At 39.7% G+C, this 21,058-nt stretch overlaps 1 protein-coding gene and 1 long non-coding RNA gene across 3 annotated transcripts in view; one reads left to right on the plus strand and one right to left on the minus strand.

The window, feature by feature from the left end:
• snphb (syntaphilin b) overlaps positions 1 to 15,765 on the minus strand; it is a 33,718-nt gene extending 17,953 nt beyond the window's left edge. For both annotated transcript variants that reach the window (XM_085394119.1, XM_085394118.1), the window contains exon 1: positions 15,644 to 15,765. The gene's annotated coding sequence lies outside the window, so the exon portion shown is untranslated. The remainder of the gene's footprint in view (positions 1 to 15,643) is intronic.
• LOC146645139 (uncharacterized) lies at positions 1,287 to 4,874 on the plus strand. The gene is made up of 5 exons (XR_014909072.1): positions 1,287 to 1,305; positions 1,720 to 1,783; positions 2,160 to 2,312; positions 2,674 to 2,763; positions 3,339 to 4,874. It is a non-coding gene; the product is annotated as an uncharacterized LOC146645139 (long non-coding RNA).
• Positions 15,766 to 21,058: the final 5,293 nt, after the last annotated feature.

Below are 21,058 nucleotides of genomic sequence, written 5' to 3' on the forward strand. Positions count from 1 at the left end.
CTGTAAATGTACACATATATACATGTTGCAGGTTTCTGCCACAGCTGTAGTGTAAGTACGTCCAAAAATATTTACAAATAACATCCTGCTGAGTTGTATTGTGAGAGAGAAAGACAGGCTAAAAGAGAGAAAAGCGGATGAAAGAAGAACTTAGAGGGGGGAAAGAGGAGGATTATTCTCATCAATAATACACCACAAACAATTTGGTGGGCCCTTGAGAGGCAGGTTTCTGTATGTGTGGAAACGCAGGACGCCTGCTGTCAGTCAGCTTCCTGCATTAACACTTCTCTGCTGTGTTGTTTTCCTATCAACCATGACTGCCTCGCTCATATTCTCTTCTGCTTCTAAAGTCGGCGAACAAAGACAGCTGAATGAAAGACAGTTTTTCAGTCAAATCCTGTCGATACTAATAATCTACCTACTGTAGAACCTCATCCACATCTGAGCTCTAACTTTAAATCCTCTTCCATTGTTCCTCGGCTCTCTATCATGATTTTAAAGCTGGTCTAAGATGTATTGTAGCATAGTTAGCAGTGCGCAAACTAAACCACAGACCCGCGCAGTGGCACAAATCTCTATCCTAATGAAAACACACACACGATCCTTATGATAGTGTTTTTGTATAAACCAGAGGTCGGCAACATGCGGCTCCGGAGCCGCATGCGGCTCTTTAGTCCTTATAGTGCAGCTCCGCTTGGTTTGGGAAAATAAATTAGTTTTTTTAAAGTATTTAGCTGAAGCGTATTTTATTTATGTTCTTTTTAACTTGTAGTTCTAAATTGGAAAAGTGTTGTGATATTGAAATATAAAATTATATTCTATTATTTTTTGATTGCTCAAAATAGGCGTCATACCCGCGGAAGCCGGTATACCCGCTGAAACGGCGTGCATTTATCGAGACTTTCAACCCCAGGTAGGCCAATTATGGATCTTCGGATCCACATTATGTCAGCAGCTGTTCTCCACCGTGAACTACAGTGGGGCAAAAAAGTATTTAGTCAGCCACCGATTGTGCACTGAAAAAAAGGGACTGGCCATCTCTTGGATTTATGTAAGCATCTTGCATGTATTTAACACAATTGCCTCATGTTTTAAAGATAAATGTAACTATATAGTGTAAAAACTACATGATATGCAGAAAGGGTGTATTAAATTGTTCATATCATGTTCAGGTGAAGTAAGTCAATAAGATAGCAACGTTAAATCTCGTGAAACCACGCGTGATTTCATCTCGCGGGCTTTGGATCGTGGTTTAAAAAATGCATCCATCTCAGTCAAGTCAAGCAGCCAACTCTACGTTTTTTGGTATGTCTTGATTTTTTGAATTAATGTTTACCATATTTCAGCCAAATGTAGTTAAACGTCTAAAGTGCCGCCATGTAACATGCTAAAAAAGAGCCGTTAGCTTATTTGCTGTTTTATCTGTTGTCAAAGAATTGGCGCTTTTTCATTTGAATTTGTCTTTGGCACAAGAGCCGTAATATCACATTAAACCTAATTGCGAGGCACTCATAACATAATTTGGTTTTCTGTGTGAATAGATTTGTCAACTGACTCTTCAGTTACATTGTGTATTTACTGCACCGTGGTGTTAGTGAGATTTTGGACATTGAACAGCTTTAGCTAATATCATCAGCGGTATTATGCTAGCTTACATCCCTACCCCTCTTGCCCTCACCTGCTGTCCTTTTGTTTTTGTTTTTGTTGATGCACATTGAGAGACCACATCTATTCTGCATTTCACCAGGAGTCAGCTGATGGATTGTGGGTTCAAGGTGTTATGGTAAGAAAGTATATTCTATTTTCGCTTAAGGTTTCTGTAACTTAATTATAATAGGTTTTTTATAATTATTAGGTGCATGCATACTCAAATAGACCACCCTATTAATACAACTGAGAAATCCAAAATCTGCCATAGGTTTAACTTATACCTGTATGTATTGTCAGAAAGGTGATTACTGGACTCACATTAATGCACACTTGAACTAAAATGAGGTTGTAACTTGTGGGTTCTTGGGTTGCAAATCAGAAATAAACATCTTTGGATTTTTTTAATCCCATAAGATCTGGAAACACAGTTTTTATTCAACAAAACATTACTGATTATTAACCAAGCACAGTGCCTGCTGTTATTTCAAAATAATTTTATGTCATTTCAGATGAAATGCAGCATTCCAGTGCATCCCAACCATGCCTTTACAGTCAAGGTTTCTGACGGAGCTGAGTTTCTCTCTGACAGTCTGCTGAAAGTGTTTGCAAAGTGATCGGGGGAACAGGGCACAAAGCTAAAGGATGTAGCTGCCATAATGACAGTAAGAACTTTAAAATTCTTTAACTACAAAGTGTATATGTATTGCATTAGGTCAGTAAAAGATTTTTATGCTGCATCCATTGAAACAGTCAACTATTACCTGTGAGTACTGATTCCACCGAAAGGATGCCATAATTTTCGTCATGCATTTACTGGCCCACTGAGAAAAATTGATCTTTTTAAAAAAATAAATGTTCTGGAAACTATATATCCATAAAGTTGATGTCAAACAGGAACTTTTGATATTGCTTTGTAGATGCTGGTGTTGCATGTTGACTGGTTTAAGTTTTTGTCTGGGATCATTTTCTTCTGTGCTACTGAAAAGTTCACAAATCTCTGTTTTCTTTGTTATAATACTTTAGGATGACATTAATGCTCGAAGGGAGTCCCTCATCAAAGTGCTCCGCATCTGTGTGAAAGACAATTGCAACATCTTGGTGCAGGAGTTCATGGTGAGTGTTTTATGAGTAGATTGTGGCTTTGCAACATTTAAAAATGCATTTAGTTATCCACTTGATCCTCATTGGACTGGTTAGGACCAGTAGTCCTCTTTAATAATTTGAAGTTCACATGAGGCCTAGTAGTGAACTCGGCCACCGGCCCTTGAGGCCCCACCCCTGTATTAGGGGTCACATCAGTGTGAAAAAACTTTAAATTTGTCATTCTAGTGAACAAAGGAAAATCCCACCAATATTTACATTAGCTTTTGTTTGAAAAAAAAAAAAAAGACCAACAGCTAACCAAATTGTGGGGCTGAAAGTCTAAATTCTAACATCTTCTGAGTGACAAAACCTGGATTTCTGATGGGCCGGTGTCTTTCTAACAAAAACTAATGTAAAATTATGTTTTTCACCCTCTCTTAGAAACTCTGTTAGACCATGAATGGCAGCATGGCAGGCCACTCTTTGGCTATAGCTATTTACTATGTTGCTTGCATTGGTTTAAATTACTCTAACATTAGAACTGGTAGATTCAAAAGAGATGAGTTTAAAAGGGAATCTTAAAAAAATGTTTTGTGTTTAACCAGGACTTGACTGAGGCCACTGCACAGATTGAGAAAACCACAATGAACATCTGTCTCCAGAGGATGCACCAGGCAATGACTTTTCTGATGTTGGCATCATCATCGAGGGTATAGTAGTTCTTCAAGATCTGGATAACGTGACCTTTGCAGTAGCCATGCTGTTTGGACCTTTTTTATTCCTTCAATATGAGTTACCCATCACAACTCTGCTACACTTTTGAGGTGATTCAAAGGGTGGTAATGGAGTTGGAAGCAACTCAGCTCTCAAGAAAAGTTCACAACTAAGACAAAACTGCTCCTGCAACGAAAGCTCACTGTTATGCATGTGAGGTGACCAGCTCTAGGTGAGAAGACATTTAAATCTCACACTTGTTCTGCTGCATTTTTGAAGCTCAATTCCAGGAACAGATCGCAGGGTTCATTTTTATATACACTGCAACTGCCATGAGGACGAGCCGTTTTTTTGTTGTTGTTGTTGTTTGTTTTTCCTTTTGCTCTGTACAAGTTTTCTGTTTGGCAGCATTTTTAAATTTCTCTTTGTATTTTTTCTTTCTTTTACTAGTGAAGAGATGTAGCATGAACAGTTATGCAGTCTAAATATCCCATATGGGCCGTGTGAAATGGTATTTTCAGTTTCATTCAGTTGAAGTAAGGAACGTTGAATATTTCTAAGTGTGCTGTTTTGAACCAAGATGTCACAGTATGATCAGTGCTGTAATTTTTGACAGTCACTGTATCAATGTTATTTTTGCATCTCTTGAATAAAGGTTTTGACCTGCAAGTGCTAATTTCTTTAGTTATTGGGGTAAAATGGGTAATGTTAATAGGAAGGTGTTTGCCAATTCAGTAACCTAATTTAATGTTAATGGAAACTAACATTACCTCAAATTGTTTAGTTATAATTGTTGTTTAACTGAATCTTGACGTCAGAGGCCTTAAATAGAATGTTTTGATTTGTTCTTTCCCAACATTTTTCAAAAGAAAGAGTCTAATTTCTTTGCTGTGATTGATTCCAGAGAACACGGAAGAACTGACATTATTTAACTGTTGATTTATGTAGATTCAGTAGTGGAGTAATGTCAGTTTAATTCTTTACCTACTGTCAATGCAGTGAAATTAGACATTTTGTTTTGAAAGGTTACTGGTGGATGCCAGCAACCATCTTGGAAGAGGACAATATAATCTGTTATAAGGCCTCCATTTGAAAATTGTGTATTTGATACTAGAATATAATAGCAAAATGTAATTTGAAGATAACATGTAGTATTTAAGTGACCAAGTAGTATTGGGTAAAAGTTATTGAATGGTGTTGGGATAAAGTGAGAAAATTGTGAAGGATTAAAATATTTCAAGAGCTCAAATTACTTCATCAAAACATGTTTAAGTCACATTTTATCAACACAAATTGCACAGGTTTATTGAACATGAATAAATTGTGTTAATTTAACTCAATTGTTTAAGTTGCTGCCAAAGCAAAACATCTGTGTGCAACAAATGTCCACCATTGAATTAAGTAAATCCAACAACATATTTTTTTCAGTGTGCAAGTTCCCCCACTTAAAATGATGACAGAGGTCAGTAATTTGCACCAGAGGTACACTTCAACTGTGAGAGACAGAATGTGAAAAAAAAATCCATGAATCCACATGGTAGGATTTGTAAAGAATTTATTCGTAAATCAGGGTGGAAAATAAGTATTTGGTCACCTCAAACAAGGAAAATCTCTGGCTCTCACAGACCTGTAACGTCTTCTGTAAGAAGCTTTTCTGTCCCCCACTCGTTACCTGTATGAATGGCACCTGTTTGAACTCATCATCTGTATAAAAGACACCTGTCCACAGCCTCAAACAGTCAGACTCCAAACTCCGCCATGGCCAAGACCAAAGAGCTTTCGAAGGACACCAGGAAAAGTATTGTAGACCTGCACCAGACTGGGAAGAGTGAATCTACAATAGGCAAGCAGCTTGGTGTGAAAAAATCAACTGTGGGAGCAATCATCAGAAAATGGAAGACATACAAGACCACTGATAATCTCCCTCGATCTGGGGCTCCACGCAAGATCTCATCCCGTGGGGTCAAAATGATCATGAGAACGGTGAGCAAAGATCCCAGAACCACACGGGGGGACCTGGTGAATGACCTGCAGAGAGCTGGGACCAAAGTAACAAAGGTCACCATCAGTAACACACTACAACGGCAGGGAATCAAATCCCGCAGTGCCAGACGTGTTCCGCTGCTGAAGCCAGTGCATGTCCAGGCCCGTCTGAAGTTTGCCAGAGAGCACATGGATGATACAGCAGAGGATTGGGAGAATGTCATGTGGTCAGATGAAACCAAAGTAGAACTTTTTGGTATAAACTCAACTCGTCGTGTTTGGAGGAAGAAGAATACTGAGTTGCATCCCAAGAACACCATACCTACCGTGAAGCATGGGGGTGGAAACATCATGCTATGGGGCTGTTTTTCTGCCAAGGGGACAGGACGACTGATCCGTGTTAAGGACAGAATGAATGGGACCATGTATCGTGAGATTTTGAGCCAAAACCTCCTTCCATCAGTGAGAATTTTGAAGATGAAACGAGGCTGGGTCTTCCAACATGACAATGATCCAAAACACACCACCCGGGCAACAAAGGAGTGGCTCCGTAAGAAGCATTTGAAAGTCCTGGAGTGGCCTAGCCAGTCTCCAGACCTCAACCCCATAGAAAATCTGTGGCGGGAGTTGAAAGTCCGTGTTGCTCGGCGACAGCCCCAAAACATCACTGCTCTCGAGAAGATCTGCATGGAGGAATGGGCCAAAATACCAGCTACTGTGTGTGCAAACCTGGTAAAGACCTATAGTAAACGTTTGACCTCTGTTATTGCCAACAAAGGTTATGTTACAAAGTATTGAGTTGTATTTTTGTTATTGACCAAATACTTATTTTCCACCCTGATTTACGAATAAATTCTTTACAAATCCTACCATGTGGATTCATGGATTTTTTTTTTCACATTCTGTCTCTCACAGTTGAAGTGTACCTCTGGTGCAAATTACTGACCTCTGTCATCATTTTAGGTGGGGGAACTTGCACAATCGGTGGCTGACTAAATACTTTTTTGCCCCACTGTATGTTAAAAACAAACACCGCTCACACCTCACAGGTGACAGCTTACAGTCCTGCGTAAAGATGAAGTGACTTCGTACAGCCCCGATTTGGAGACGCTGTGCGCAGAGGTTCAGGAGCAGAAGTCCCACTGTAAACATATCACAGCAGACCCGACGATGTTTCCATGAACACGCTTTTCAGCATCTCTTTATTGACCACTTTTCACACACGGTTGCTGTACGCATACAGCCGGCTGTAGCTTTTCAGCTCACAGCCCGACACATACCAACACAACAGCACAGATACCACGGACGTTAAGGCAGCGAGGCGTGATTGCAGGTGCCACTCAGGTGCGTCCGCCTCCCCTGCAGCGGCGCAGCAGGCCACACCCCGCCACACACATTAACCAGGTAAAATACATATTTAGGCAGAATTTTGCAAATATTTATTTTTCATTTTTTAGCAGCATAGTGCTTTTTATCCCAATTATTTTTTTAAAAGTCAGGTCAAGGCTCCAAAAGCCCAAAGGTGATATAAGGGTGGCGGCTCACAACAGTTTTTGTTTGCTACATGGATCATTTTAGTTCAGCTGGGTGTCTTTCCTTTTGTTATATTTCTTTAAGAGTTCAAAATATGTTAATTACATAAATAAAATGTAATTTTCTCTGTAGCACTTCATGGATTTCATAAGCAACACACCTTAGTTGTTCACACAAAGCATAAAGGTAAAAAACAATATATACAGTGTTATCTTAATTTTAGATGTCAAAAAGTATTTGCGGCTCCCAGTGTTTTCTTTTGCGTGGAAATCGCGTCCTAAAGGCTCTTTGGGTGTTAAAGGTTGCTGACCCCTGGTATAAACACAAATCAACCTTAGGAGCACATCACAGAAAAATGTATCCACAGAGAATCTACTGTAGTACTCCGGCTTCCTCCCACAGTCCAAAGACTTGTAGTTAGCAGGGATAGGTTAAATGGAAACTCTAAATTGCCCATAGGGCATGTGAGTGTGAATCGTTGTCTGTATCTGTGTGTTAGCCCAGTGACAGACTGGCGACCTGTTCAAGGTGCCTGTTCACCCTGCCTCTCACCCTAAGACTTCTGAGATAGGCTCCAGCACCCCCATGTGACCCTGTAGGTAGTATTATTGCAAAGTGGAAGCATTTATGAACCATGGCAACATAGACACAAAGTGTCAGCCCATCTTACATTACAGATGCAAATTTTATAGTATGTAGTTTAAATCTCCTCCAGCAGCAACATCAGCACAAAAACTATGTTCCAGGAGCTTCATGGCATGGGTTTTTATGGCTGAGCTGCAACATGTAAACATACATTGCCAAGCACAATGCCGTGTCAGATGGAGCGGAGTGAAGCACACCACCACTAGACTCTGGAGCAGTGGAAATGTGGTCTGTGGTGTGATGAATCATATTTCGTTATTTGGCACTATGATGGACAAGTCTGGTTTGGCAAATGTCAGGAGAACATTACCTGCCGGAGTGCCAACTGTACAGTTTGGTGTTGGAAGAAAAATGCTATGGCATTGTTTTTCTGGTTTCCTTCGACGCAGTGAGGAGAAATGTTAATGCTTCAGCTTACAGAGATATTTATTCAACTAGCTGAGTTTAAATAAGCAAGAGAACTTATTCTGCTAGTAGATACCGTTTTTTCTGGACCTTTTATATTAATTATTAGTTTTGTATTTGTAATTATTAGATTTGTATATAAACGATGAATTTAGCTGGTAAGACACCTTCTTTGTGTTTGGACTCTGAAGCTCCTCTAGATAATGAATGTGACTTGTAGATCTGAAAAGTGAAACCAGCATGGAAGTGTGTTTAATCTACATTAAATTATACCATTTGGCTAAGATCCTTGACAATTTAAAACCTTTTCTCTTAACTTCACTGTTTTTGACTTTTTAGAGCAAAAGTTTACTTAGCTTATAATTCATATCTACCAATCTTAGCTGCCTTAACTATCTTATATCTAACTTCAAGTCAGCATGTCATCCTGCTTTGGTTGCTGTCACCACAGATCAAACCACACCAGACCACATGATGCAGATGATTTATTAAGTTAGGCCTGTTATGCAATACCCAGCCTGAGTGTGCTGAACAGGCAAGCAGCTTCTGTGCTGACGACATGGAAACACAAAACTGGAAAGAGAGGAGGTAAGAGACAAGAGAACGTGAGGATGAGAGGAGGAAAGAGGAGCCAATGAGATGAAAGGAGAAGACAGCACGTGTTGCGAGAAGAATAGTAACTAAGGAAAGGAAGGAGGTTTGAAAGAAGGATGATTCTGGACACACAGGACTATGGAATGGCATGATTACATACACACACATTCACAAACTCCGGATTATTCATACCCCCATGTGTCTGGAGCAGAACACACAGTGCATTGTCTCTCATGAAAGACAGCGTGTCCTTGTTGTCCAACCATGATGTGCCCTTGATGAATCTCAGAGCATCTGCAACAAATGTTCTGCAGTGTCAGTACGTGAAAGTACTTACAGGCAGTACTAAACAGTAACAAAGATCTGACTTATTCCAGGATGCACAACATAATTTGTGAGAGGAATGCAGACTCACAAGTCTGCATTTAAACTCCTCCTTTAGTCTTTCATCTAGATCGAGCAGACTGCAGTGGTAACATAACTCACGACTTGGGGGACTGGAGGCTGTGTGTGTGTGTGTGTGTGTGTGTGTGTGTGTGTGTGTGTGTGTGTGTGTGTGTGTGTGTGTGTGTGTGTGTGTGTGTGTGTGTGTGTGTGTGTGTGAAGGTGTGACTCACACCAGTTACCAGAGCCTCCTGAATGCATAATGCAAGCCTATCTAATAAACAGGAAAATGCTGGAAACCAGAGGTTCATAAACTGCTTGATAGCCATAGGGTCTTGAACACTGAGTCACTGCTGCTATTCCAGAACAGCCATTCAACACCTCTGGTGTGTGTTTGGATGTGCTTGTGGGTGAGTGTTGATCTTACAAAGCAACTGTGGTTGTTCTGTAACAATTCAACAATTCTCCCGCCCTTGAGGGGGTCAATGTACGGAGCACCGCAGGGGACATGGGAGAAAAAAAAATTAAGACTGACTTTTGCGAGATCTCGCAAAACTATCTCGGGATCTCGCAAAACTTTTGGGATCTCGGGATCTCGCAAAAGTCAGTCCTAATTTTTTTTTCTCCCATGTCCCCTGCGGGGCTCCGTATCAATGATCAATGAGAAAGATCAAATAAAAGACAAACATAGACTGTAAATAAAAGATGGCGTCCTGGGTTTTAAACAGAAACCCAATTTGGGGGAACTTTACACCTGCTATCTTTCTAAGGAATGGCTCCTTTAGTTTTAAAATGCTGTTTTGTTTCATAGACGTCTATTAATAAAAAAGGCCTCTGTCTCCCATTGGTTGATTCCAGTAACAACTGAAGTCATAGTTAATGGTGCAAATCAGGATAAATCAGCGTATAGTTTAAGATGGCCTATCAGTATAAAAGAAGCTGGGCCCGAGCTAAGCAATGGATGATGTCACAGTGGTGACATCCATCCTTTATATAAGATATATTTTTATATAGGTCAAACTCCAGCAACAAGTGTTCTTATATAGAACACAGTCCTTTACTAATGTGTTTCAGCTTGTGGTCAGGGTTGCTATTACACACAAAAAGAGAGCATGTTAATACATAAGCAATCCTTTCTGTAATTATTTTAAATTAAAGTCTTTAGCATTTCAATGGATGACAATTCTTCATGGAATAATACCTTAATGTAATTAAAAGGTGGCAAAATAAAGCAGATCACAATGAATGAAACACCATCACTGTGTCCATTTGAAGTATTAGAAATGTATGGCTATATTTTAGGCACCAGGAAGTTCTCCAACACAGCTGCTGGCTCCGGCATCACAGTGTCAGAGTTAGATATATTCCGTGTGTTAGGGGTCAAAGGTTAATTATGTCTTATTTGCTACACTATTCCCAAACTAGTGAAGGCGAAGAATTCACAAGCAGTGAACTCCTCATCTGATTTCAATAGTAAATCTGTAGACTGAATGGAACACTGCGGCTCTCCGAGGTAAACAGTCTCTATCGCACTGGATGATGACTCATTCTTTTATCTTAACATACAGCACAGTCAGCCGCTTCTAGTAGCATCCTACCTGGGGAAACATAACAATATGACCCTCCACCATAAGTGCTATAAATACCAAGTCTTACACAAGAAAAACATGGTTATGATGTTGATGGTAGAGGTGCTGGTTTCCTGGATTTTTCCTACAAAGGACAAATTACATGTAAACACTACATAAAACACTGGAAATAACTAAAAATCTGCTGGTTGATCTGTTTGTTAGCCGTCGTCAGGTTTGGTCTCTGCAGTCTACAGTGCAGCTAAAGGAAAAAACAACAAGACACTTGGGACTTTGTTTCATAACAATCACAGAAGTCACTAATCCTCTGCGTTTCTTTGTGGAAGTTTTATACAAATGCATCCAGTGCAGCACTTATTTGATTTATGCTCTGCCCAGCTCTGCTTGGCTCAACTGGTTGTCATGTTTGTGGCATTCCAAACATATGTTGCCGACAGGGAAGTTGCAGAGTGCACTCTGGGGAACAAACTATGCAATGGAAACACTCGTTACATGGATGAAGGGTGTTTGTCTCTTTTTTATGTTTTTAATTGGTACTGGCATTTGCAATGGCAAATAGCTGTTATTGACCGATAAAATCTTGAATTGAGGTTTCCAGAGAGGTGCAATTAAAAAGAATCAATTTTTATTGCCCTTTCACAATAGAAAGTGGTATAAACCTACCCACAGCAAGTCTCTATAGCAGCAGCTGATAGTGATGCAAATACACACTGCAGTAAAGGCTGCACAATGTCAGTTTCTCAAAACAGATGGCAACGTGAAGACCAGCTCCTCTTTCTTACAAGCCTTTCCCCATGAACATGAGCCATGAGCATATACAAACTTATTCACACATACAGTAAGGAGGTCAAAACGGCAAACGCAGATCAGGCCAGTCCTGCAGAGTCACCCTATTGCCGCAGTGCATGCAGAATAAGGTCCAGCAGAGCACAGCAATAAAGCTGCTACAGCAGTGCTCTTACTAATTAACATAACAAAGAAAAAATAATAATGTTCTAATCCTTGAACAAATATAATCAATCAATAATAACAAGACTCTGTTTTTTTTCTTTTATGCTCACCAGGGTTAATGGTGCTCTTATAGTTTCGTTACATCAGGCATTTATTGGACTTTTGCCCTCATTTGGCTTTGGTTAAAAAGCACTTCTGGATTTCTAAGGGGCTGTCTGAGCTTAATCAGGTCAAATGCTCAAAATATCCAATACACCATAGGTTTGTCATTAGTGAGCCAAGCAGCAGCAAATGAAACCACGCCAGAGTGCTGCAGCCTAAATGATCGTGCTAATAGCGTGTGTGAACCAAAGAGCATTGATAAAAGCAGGAAATCAATAATCACATTATTACAGTGTACAACTCAGCACTGCCTACATGAATCTCTTTCACTGTCGATTGACATTGCTTATCTCTCCTGCCTATTTCAGGCATGTATCATCTGAAGTGGTATTTTTGTGAACACTGGATGGATAGAAGAATATCTGCTCTCTTTTTTCTCTGTGTTGGTCTCCACCATCTCCTGAGTAACGTATGTACTCAATTCTTCACTGTGAACAGCCACGAAAGGGCGAGAGATGGAACACAGAAAAGATCGTCAGGACCAAAATCAAACATATAAAGTGAAAAAATGAGAGGAAATTGTTTACAACCTTTGCTTTTAGCCTCTGGTTTGACTTCATTGTGCAGCAATAATTGCAGCTAATCTTTTGAATAACTGTTGATGAGTCCTGCATCGACTTTGGAGGATCTTTTGCCCATTTCATAGTTTATAACATAATTTAATGTTGCTAAGTTTCCTTCCATAACTTTAAGGTTTGGACTTGAACTTGGCTGTTCCAAACCATTATTTTTATTCCTTTATTTTTTTTTTCTGTGTTCAGCTGAACAACTTGGAAGATTTCATGAGATCATAAGAAATCTCACTTGTGTATTTCCACCAACATGTTGTGAAGACGAGACTTTTTTAATCTCTGTTTTTGTAATGTAAAAACAGGGGTGCATACTCACACTTGATTATCATCCCAGTGACGGAAAATACCTTACAAATAACAATTTGTAATAATGATTCAATTTGTTAAATTGGTTGTCTTTATCTACCTGTAGCAACATTTAGCTTCCAGTTACACAGGCCTAAACACCAGTTGGTGACCAGGCAAACACTGGCCACTAGAGAAACCAGTGGTGAGTGGTTACTGGAGGTTGCTGCCATTCCCTGTTAAGTCCTTTGCTAAAGTAAGTCACAGAGGCATAGAGGCTGGTCGTTGACCCCCTTGCAACCACCAATCACTAGTCTTGGTCTCTAAGTGATGGTGAATTTTGTGTGAATGCAAAAAGAGACTGTTTGTCTTCATAGTAAAAGTTGCAGTGTTTGGAAATGTGTTGGTTTCAGCAGTAAGACATACGTTGCATTAAAGCAAACATTCTCAGTTTCTTTGTGCTGCACTTTTTCAGGTTTCACTACTGCTTGGGGGTTATTTAGCGAGTATCTGGTAAATGGGCTGATTGTCTACCTGAGCACTAAAAAGTGTTTTATACAACTTACCTCATTCATCCATTTATACATGTAGTTTTTCTACCTAAAAACACTCACATGGAAGCACCAGAGTTCATACTCCAACAGATGTACTGGAGTATGACTGCAGCAGTAACAGCCAGGAATAGATCCACCAACCTTGCGACTAGCAGATGACCTGCTCTACCTCCTGAGCTACAGCCACCCCAGTCTGCAAGCAAGTCATCATCTTCCATGCACATAACAGGTGACTGCAGCAATCTAGCAACCAAAGCAATTATATGAAGGTTGCTTGTGCAGTATTGTCTTTACGACCAGGTTCACCTAACAACTGCTACTAAAGACTACCAGCAACCTTCAGCTACAAATCACTATCTGCTCAGGGAGTACACATTCTTCTCTAGAGATCTGAGGGCCGCAGACCGGTCTCTAGGTGTGTAACTGAGGTCTGAAGAGCCACTTATACAATTAAACTTAGTATTGTGTAAAATTAAGCTTTCTGCTATTTCCCCTGCTCTTTCTTCTTTATAGACACTAAACCTTATCTCCAGTTACTGTAGAAATATTGTGCAAACAACTGAAATTCAAAGTGACATGTTTTACTGCACATGTGGGCTATACCTATACTAAAAGGGAATACCCTTTCTTCCTTTGCAGCATTCATGGATTTGAAGGTTTGATTGACACTACAACAAATAGAACAAAGAGCATTTCATATACTGAGAGACCACCGGAGCAGTGCCACACTTGAAGGATCAACAATTCTGCTTGTTGTTCCTAAAATTTACTCTCCATGAGTGCATCTGGATAAATGGCACACATTTTTGCCTGGTGACTACGTCACCATGGCAACGGTCAGTCCGCCACTTGTTTGGAACGTGACCAGAAGGAGAGTGGCTATTGGCTGGGTGCACTGAGGAACAGGATGAAGGAAGGAGCCTGCTGCTGACAAGATGGCAATGCTGCAAAGGACAGCTCAGTCTTACAGCTTGCAGCAATGCATTGGACTTCTGTTTCAGACAGCGTACTGACCGTATGTGGCCTCATAAATTAATTAAGGTTCATAAGTGTGGCTGGAGAACTGAACAGTCCTAACGGAACAGGCTCAGTTCCCCAAGAGCCCCTGTGACTCCTTGGGTGCCTGGGTCTGGTAGCCCCTTTCTGAAGGGTATCTAAAAAGAGATTCAAAATGAAAGGATAAAAGAGACTCAACAACAAACAATTTAAACATGAAAATAGAACTTAAAATGGCAACGGAAATGGAATGGCTTTAAAATTAAGTGCACAAATACACACATTTCCTTAAAAAGGCAACAAATGATTCAAAACAATTACAAAGACCCAAAACAACTATGAAAGATCCAATAAAACAACACCTATAACCATTCCACAAATATGCAAATTAAACAAAAGTAGAGGCAAAGAGACAGAGAACAACAAAAATAAAATTTCTTACATATAAAGATCAAAAGCCTATAAACAGAGACTGAAAACAGTTTTACACAAAAGTAGAAAACTCAAATCTAAAAGACAATCACTACCAAGACATGCAACATGGCAACACAAAAAATGCAAAAGCTGCTAGAGATGAAAGAAAATGGGCTCAGTGTCTCATAGTGCATTAGTGTCCAAATGTATTTAACAGTCTTTGCTTGCACACATGTACTTCTCGGTGTCTACCTACTTAACTGTAAAAAACGTTGAGCATTTATGATGACAAAGTGGAGGAAGTGTTCTTTCAGCACTGGCACAGAAATGCACAATATGCTTTCTGTGCCAAGAATATTCAGGGAGATCCTTGCGCCAGAATCTTCAATCAAACTCCTTTCATAACTCCATCCATTCACTGACTACGCTTCTCTGCCACTCTATTAAAATCAGGCTTAAGCCTGACAGAAAACCCGTAAAAGAAAACTGTGCGCAAATGAATTTGCTCACGGAAACTAGACTGTTCTGTGATATGATCAGAGTAAAAGCCATGTGGACATGAAAAAAGAGCTCTGGCTCTGTCATCTGTCAGGCAGGACGTTACGTTAGTGGAAAAACAGGAATGCTGCAAGGTCAAACTGCAGCGCCAGGCAGCCCGTCACGACTCTGCCGCCTGCAAACATGGATGACACTCACTTTGAGTGTGAGCTACTTGTGCATGCGGAGCCAGGGGTTTTAAAAACTGTCTGCTGTGACGCTGCGTGGACAGTGTGTACTATATCTGACGCCCAAAGGCCCGTGAGAGTTCAAACATGGACGCGCAGGATGACCAGACGCGAAAACATCTGCCGGAGAAAGCGCACTGCGCATCAACATCATCATCATCATGCCTCCATCAGCTGCACCAAAACAAACAGACAGGCCAGAAAACAGCCTGACCCGACAACCAAGAGCTTTACTCTCCACAAATTCCCTGCACGGGGGCTCCATTCACTTATTATTTCTAACCGCTGTTGTGAGCCACTCGGTTCACTACACGCAGACTCGTTCTCCGCACTGAGAGAGCTCTGCAGCATCCACGGATGGCACCGATGATTTCCATAAACGGGCTTGACCCGGCCCCGCTTACCTGTGCCCGGCTTCCCGTATACCGCTGTTAGTCCGTCCACAGCTCCATCGCCATGGTTGTTGTTGTGTCCCTCATTTCTTCCACCAAGAGCTCCGCCTGATGGAGCGGCGGCACGTCCGAGGAGGCGTGGGGAGGAGGGAGAGAGGGGGCTGAGTCAGGAGGGATGCAGGGAGATGCACTGGATGGCTGCCGCGTGAGGAGGAGAGGCACAAGGGTATATGGACGGAAGCATCTGCGTCACGTTACGTCAGATTGATCTTTTTAAAGGGAAACACTGCTTCATTTGTCGGGCTTCAGCTCAGTGCAAGCTACAGTGCAAGCTTCTTTAACACCGAGAATACATTAGAGACAGGGCTGCTGTCACTGCAAGTAGAAAGTGGTCTGTTACTAGGTAACACTGCAATAAATATATAATTATGGCTATTGTGAAGATGTAAAAATATTTGTTGGGAGTGATCGACAGGATTTTAAATGAGTAAATCAGAGGGACAAATATATGCTCGGACATGTGCAGAGGAGGGGAAGTGGACATTCTGTGTGAATGATGTTGAGGTAGGAAAAGAGGAAGATCACAGAGAAAGTTCGAGGATGTTGTGAAGGAGGACATGCAGAGGGTTGGTGTGACACAAGGGGATGTTGGTCAGAGGATGAGAGAGAAGTAGACAAGTAGCCAGTGTCCAAACAAAAACTTTGAAAGACCTCCAGAAAGACTTTTGTACAGCGTTCAAGATAAACAAGAGTTAGTGAGTTTTCATTGTCCTCATTTAAAGTGCTATTAAATTGTTAAACATTTCTTTGTTTTACATAGACCTGTAATAAAACCTGACTTCCTTTTACTTATTTTTAAAGACTTTGTGCCAAATCTCAAAATTGTCCTATACTGACCGTCTCAGCCATAGTTCAAGAAACAATAACTTTTACTAGAAAAAAAATCTTAAAAATGTTAATAGGCACTTCTGGCATACCTTTGTGTCTTTTTAAATGTGTATATTTCTAAAAGTAGGAAGTTGATCCTATATATCATTACTGAGAACACTGTCCTATGCTCCATTATGTCATATTTGGATTTTCTTCTTTTTTCTGATTTTATGTGGATAGCTATATTTAGCTGAAGAAACTCATTTAAGATCATATACCTGATATACCCCCGTCAATTATTCATGGTAAGTTTTTCTATTAGAATTGTGCAAATATTTAACCATGTTTACAGAAAACTGAAAGTGTTGAGTTTTATTTTCCTTTGGTGTGTGAAAATGCATGCATATTTAAATATAAACAGTATTTTAAATAAAATAATTAGGGGTCATTGTCATCTTATCAACTAATTATGAGAGTTAAGTTAAACCATGCTTATTAACTGACACTAAAACATAAAAGTCCACTGTTGTGATGCCTTTGGGATGTCACTCCAGATGACAAAGATAACACACAAAAGAACAACATATCTTTAAGAAGCTTTTACACAACTAAATAAAATAAGTATGCATCTTAATCTCAATCTCTTAATTTTCATATTTACCAGTCTCGGCAGATGGCCCCGCCCTCCCTGAGCCTGGTTCTGACGGAGGTTTCTTCCTGTTAAAAGGGAGTTTTTCCTTCCCACTGTCGCCAAAGTGCTTGCTCATAGGGGGTCATGTGATTGTAGGGTTTTTCTCTGTATGTATTATTGTAGGGTCTAGCTTACAATATAAAGCTTCTTGAGGCGACTGTTGTTGTGATTTGGCGCTGTATAAATAACACTGAATTGAATTGATATGTGGGCAACTGAGCTCTCTTTTAGAGCAGAAAGAACTGAGGGACAGATGAATAGGACAGATCCTCACAGAATGATGCTCAGTGTAAATTAAACAGAAATGCCTTAAACTGAAAGAAAAACTCCCTTGATAATCCCTGGGACAATGACGTCAACAAAATCTTGGAGATTCACGCAACACTTTCATGCCTTTAACCATCACTCAGATTCTAATCCATGGCTCTGGGGGAAAATTAGGAGTTATTTTGCCCGAGGACACTTCCACATGCACGTACAAGATGGGGTTTGTGTCACTAAAACTCTACCTTCCGATACAGCTGCCACAAAGTGATCAAACTAAAAGAATCTTGAACTGATAGCCACCATCTTGCTACTTAGGTTGTGGTAAAAATGTAAAATGTGGCATTTTTTAAACTCATGACATTTGGTTGGTAATTGTATCTGTGCAGTTTTTGTGTAATTTAGAATTTATTTCAAAATAACTTCCTGAAAACTGCCAGGTGTGTCTCAAGAGCTGACAGGACTTGATGGTATCATCCCATACCTAAAAGCGCTGCCTCTTGCCTGATGTCTTGAGTGAGTTTGAAAGGAGTTTGATTGTCAGGTGGGCACTGTTCATCGTCAGCGTGTCGTTAATTTAATCCAACAAACACTCCAGACTGCTCAACAGCGACGTGTGGTGTCCCAAGTGTGTCACCTCTGCTTAATGGTCATCTCGCTGCCCAGCTTTAGTCATTCCTCTTGATTTACAACCATTTGGTGGATATGGATGAAGAGGACAGCTGCAAAGGGTTGGCGCTGCTTTAACTTATCAAAAACACTGTATTGTCACTCAACCATGTGAGGTTTTGTCATCATCGATAAAAACACTTACAGACATTCAGAATATCTCAGTTTTGGGCCTTTTTTTTTTTTTTTTAGCTTTTATGACAAAACAGTGGAGTGTGAAAATGAAAGCTACCAGAGAGAGCAGGAGAAGGCGAAGAAGATGTATTGGTACTGTGTCTGTTCTCTATTGGAAACCAGCTAAGATGACTCCAAAGGAAATAGCTAACGGCTAAAATAAGTTATTAGATGCCCACAAGTCTAATACATACGAGCTGCCCAAAGACCAGATATGACAAAAAATGTTACTTGAAGTTTACAAAAGAACACTGAGGCTTAGGAATAAAATAAGTTCAACTAGGGTCATCTATCAAGTCATGTTCCAGGGAAATGTTAGGGTTTGGCCAAGTTAAAGCCCAGATCGCAACTCATGTCTTTAACAGTGGCACATCACATCTCATATCCTGCAAATGTGGCAATGCTGAGCAAATTCTGACTGTAGAACCAAATTTTCCCCCAAATTTTGTACATCAACATTTTGAGCTTAATGCTGTCTATAGATTTAGATGAAGATCAAATCACTTTGTGAATAATTAACAGGGAAAACTAGCTAATTCCCATGTAGTCACCTTTTCATGAAATAGATTTAAACCTGCGGAGGTCATCAGTGCATCAAAATTCAGGGGTCGGATGTGAGTATTGATTGTTAATGCTGAAGTGGTTGCAATTTTTCTGCAGCAATGCAGTCTTTATTTTCTGAGGCACTGCAGGGCATTGATAAAAAATTATAGTTACCTGCATAGATGTAAGTAAATAATGATCAGTGTTTCTTGGCTTAGGGACAAAACAATCAGTGTTCACTCATGATAAAGAATAAGAAAGTACATTTCTTGAATGGAATTACAATTACAGGTCTCAGTATACATTTGCAAATAAAACTGCTATTATAATACTTTCTACATTTTTATGGATCTGTGTATGTATGGCTGAACATTGTTCCTCTCAATGCTGCTCCCTAGTGGGAATATTAATAAAACACCAATTCAATTCAATTCAATTTTATTTATATAGCGCCAAATCACAACAAAAGTCGCCTCACGGCGCTTCAACATGGCAAGCATCATGAAGAAAGATGAAGGATGTGCACACATACAGTACGAGTTATCTTTCCTTATATCAGTAAAGCTGGAGTGCCTTTGCCACAGTTGGTGTATGAAGATAATTAGCTGATCACATATTCAGTTCATATTTCTATTTGTGTTTATGTAAAAAAAATACACATACATTGCTGTGAAAAAGTATTTGCACGGTTTCACTGTTTCCTGTTAAATTTATCATGCTTACGTGTTTAGGGTTCATCCAAAAAAAAAAAAAAAAAAAAAAAAATAATAATAATATTAGTCCTAAAATAGCCCGAGTTATGATAAAATAAATTTTTTAAATAATGGTTTCATTTATTAAGGTAAAAAAAGAAAAAGCTGTCTAACCGTACCTGTCACTATGTGATAAGTAATCGCTACCTAAACCTAGGGACTACAATAGAGCATTTGCAATAACTAATGATGAGGCTGTCACATTGCTGTGGAGGAATTCTGGCCCACTCTCCTTTCTAAAAGTGTTTAATTTAGCCACACTGGAAGGTTTTCAAACATGTACAATCTTTTTAAGGTGATTCTAGAACATTTTATTCACATTTAAATCTGGACTTGGATTAGGTCACTCTTAAACCTTAACCTTATTTTCATTGTTTTGACATGATGTGGACTTGCTAGTGAGTTTTGTCTTGCTGTGTAACCCAAGTGCACTTTTTATCAGGCAAGAACTGATGGACATTCTCCTTTAGGATTTTCTGGCAGAGAGCAGAATTCATGGTTTCATCAATTATGTTGGATCATCCAGGTCCTGAAGCAGCAAAGCAGCCTCAGACCCTCACACCCCCACCATGTTTAACTGTTCTTTTTTATGAAATGCTGTGTTAGGTTTAAGGTGTAAGGGATGCAAACCTCCCAAAAAGTTCAAATTTTGTGTCATCAAACCATAGAATATTTTCCTAAAAGAGACCATCAAGATATGTTTTGGCAAATGTGAGTTGAGCCTTTGTGTGTTTTTTTTAATTTATTTTAAACTCATAGAGCTCAGAAGGTTTGACAAGGTTTATCTTTGACCCCTCTGCAACCCTGAATTGGATAATAGGATGGATGTTTGCTTCTTTGGTGTTGGCTTTTTTTTCGTTGTTGTTAAAAATTAACAAGAAAGAAGCAAACTGTGCAAACAAATGGACCTGGAAGTGTGACGAACAAAACGGTTGAAAACACCCTTGATCACAAAATATAAAGAGAAATAAATCATTCAATAGACTAATGTGACATTAAATTAACATAAAATATAACCATTAATTATTTAGAAAATATTACAAAGATGTTTTGTTTTTCTATTGCACTTTTTAATCTCTTAATTTTCATATTTGCCAGTCTCGGCAGATGGCCGCCCCTCCCTGAGCCTGGTTCTGCTGGAGGTTTCTTCCTGTTAAAAGGGAATTTTTCCTTCCCACTGTCGCCAAAGTCCTTGCTCATAGGGGGTCATGTGATTGTTGGGTTTTTCTCTGTATCTATTATTGTAGGGTCTAGCTTACAATATAAAGCACCTGATGCAACTGTTGTTGTGATTTGGCGCTATATAAATAAAATGGAATTGAGTTGAATTGAATATTACATTCCCCAAATGAAATGACTCTTCGATGTAATACATAATTGCATTTTTCACCTTATTTTTCCCAAAGTTTGTTTTTCTTTCAAAATATCTTCAGGCATTTGTGCTTCACTTGCTCGTTCACTTTT

This window comes from Rhamphochromis longiceps, linkage group LG20 (assembly GCF_057381845.1).
Source record: "Rhamphochromis longiceps isolate RC_006_pf linkage group LG20, R_longiceps_female_GT1.1, whole genome shotgun sequence".
NCBI lineage: Eukaryota > Metazoa > Chordata > Actinopteri > Cichliformes > Cichlidae > Rhamphochromis > Rhamphochromis longiceps.